Source organism: Aulonocara sp. 'chitande type north' Nkhata Bay, linkage group LG23 (assembly GCF_057382095.1).
Source record: "Aulonocara sp. 'chitande type north' Nkhata Bay isolate Kocher_YH1m ecotype deep benthic linkage group LG23, A_spYH_male_GT1.1, whole genome shotgun sequence".
NCBI lineage: Eukaryota > Metazoa > Chordata > Actinopteri > Cichliformes > Cichlidae > Aulonocara > Aulonocara sp. 'chitande type north' Nkhata Bay.
Genome location: NC_141365.1, coordinates 51,154,158 through 51,157,046, shown reverse-complemented (window position 1 = coordinate 51,157,046; position 2,889 = coordinate 51,154,158).

The window sequence follows — 2,889 nt, the reverse complement described above, 5'->3', positions numbered from 1 at the left end:
ACAAAAACACACTGCATGTGTCATTATGAGTTGAAGTGGAGCAATTTTGGCTCAGCCATTATCTGCTTACACAACCCACTACAGTGAGGAGAGTCTTGATGTGTGCTTGTGTGTGCGAGCACTAGCTGGTTTTTGTAGTGTACAAGGACAATGTCCACCACACGTTTTATATTACGAGGACTGGGCCGGTGCCCTCATAACCCACCTCCACGATTTCTCCAGATGTCATCATGGCTCAAAATAACTCAGCTTTTGTTTCAGGAATCTGAAATCTGTGTATTTAAACAGTGCCCCTTTGGTGGGCGTGTATTGGTTTGTAGCTCTTAGTTGGCAGCCTCATCAAGTAACCTCTTCTTTGATCCTCAAGCCCTATGTTGACTGCTTCACTCTAGCCCAGCCAGCTGCTGAGCTATTCAGATGGCATTCATGACTGCTCTTTGTTGTTAAGGTAACATTCTGTGATAGAGCTGAGTAATGAATAGCATCCCTCTCGGGACACAGCCCAGGGTGCAGTTATTAAATATTCTGTGGTTACAGAGAGAAACAGCACAGCCTCTGGCCATTTTCCTGTGTCCATGAAGGCGAAAATAGAAGAGGAACTATGTGCTACATGAAAATAAGGTGTTTCCTGCATGGGAAAAACAGTGTTGAGCATTCGAGAGCTGTGCCACTGCAGATATTACCAGGAAATACAGAAGAAGCCTTACATAAACATGCCTTTGGGACTGTGCAATTAGGGAAGAAGGGAGACCTACTGTGTGCTATTTCAGTAGTACACACAGACTGCATGTTAGTACTTGTGATTTAGTTGTGTGAGAGACGATGTGAAGCACTACTCTCGGTCATATCAAAACCCTGTGACTGCTGGCTTGTTGACTTCTTGTCTGCTAGAGGTCTGTGCTGCCACTGCTGTCCCTGGGATGTGAAATTCTGCCTATTTGTGCATGTTGCCCATTTTCTCACGAGCACATTGTCTAACACAGGCCTATGTCACAAGCACTGACATGCATTATTTCAAACTGGATAAATCTAGCTAGTTACAATGTTACTGTAACCTTTCCTGAGCCTGCTACCCCAGACCTCTGAGGTCATCAAGGGTAACCAGCAAAAATATACATTTCTAATTGGACTGGCATCTAAAATAGCAGTGTTTTTACACTAAAACCCAGTCTCTAAGCAGTTTTATATATAACAGCCCCAACATTAATGCATTGGTTTCACAAGAAATGCTAATATAGATTAACATAGACCTGCATTACAATTCAAAGGTTTGGACACAACTTCTCACTTAAGTTTTACTTTATTTTCATTTTCATTGTAGATTCTCACTGAAGGCATCAAAACTATGAATGAACACATATGGAATTCTGTAGTAAAGAAACATGTGGGGAAAAACTCAAAATATGTTTTATATTTAGATCCTTCAAAATAGCCACCCTTTGCTTTGGTTACTGCTTTGCACACTCTTGGCTCCCTCGATGAACTTCATGAGGTTGTCACCTGAAATTATTTTCCAACAGTCGTGAAGGAGTTCCCAGAGATGTTGGCCCTTTGCCCTCACTCTACGGCCACGGCATGTCACTGCAGGATGCTGTGGTAGCCATGCTGGTTCAGTTTGCCTTCAGTTTTGAATAAATCCCCAACAGTGTCAGCAGCTCCTGCACTGGGGAACACATTGACTGAGAAACTGTCATTTCTCTTTAATTAGCTGATTGGTTCTTGGTATAATATGAATTCAAATAGCTATCAAATAATGCTTTCGGCTGTGCACCAACTTGACTTCTGCACAACACAACTGATGGTCCCAACTCCATGAAGAAGGCAAGAAATTCCACAAATGAACCATGACAGGCTCACCTGTGAAGTGAAATGTATGGTTTTCGGGGTTTTTAACGTGAACTCTGTCTTTTCCCGTGTTGTAGCTGTGCATCTTATTTTGAAAGAAATATTTACGCGTTACCATAGCGACCAGAGAGCATTATGGGGCAGAGAGGAGGATGTTACTCTCTGTCGTTGGTGCATTTCAGGAGGACGCTGCTAACAACGTTGCACAATTACACAGTGAATTTGTGTTTATTATTATATTTACAAAATACCAGTTTCTGTCTCGGCCGTATGGTTTTATTTTGCTGTATTTATCTGCGACAGCTTAAAGGCCGCTCCGTTAAACTGGTCCGAGGCGCAAACAAGGCTGCGGAGCGCTGCACTAAATGTTACTAAATTATATTATAAAGTCCCACATTTCACCTCAAACGAATTCTTTATACAGAAACAGCATTCATATTTAAAGCTTTAAATCACCATTTATCCTCATGATACTGATTTAATTTGTTCAAATACTGACTTAGTTTGGTGAGCAGTGTGTATTTTACAGTGATGTCCTCAGGCTAAAATATCAGCATAATCTGTCTCCATTTAGGTCTATTTTTAGGAGGTATAATACCATGTTTATGCCTCAGCAATACCATTACACAAAGCTCTGATTAAAAAGTGTGTGGAGCACCAGTTTAGGTCCAGGTGTGACTCTGAGCGGAGGTCTCCCCCTCCCCTTTCTCCCTGCTTTCTTGAGTCACTAAAACTATTTAACAAAGGTGACAAAAATCTCCCCCAAATCAAAGCATCTTCTGCCATTTATAGTCCACAGTTTAATATGAACGATCAAACGGTTCTTTGCCTGACTGCATGTAATGTGTTGACATTTAGACAATATGTTGGTGCTCATGTTCACGGCAATTTAGCAGGATAAGTTACACTAAACATCAGGTCGAGACTCCAGAACAACGCCACCCTCATTAAAAATGTTGGTCTGAAGTCAAAAGTGCTAAAGAGTGCTGGTATAGGACTCTGAACAAAGAAAGACAATGCAGTCCGTCTACTAAATAACATAAA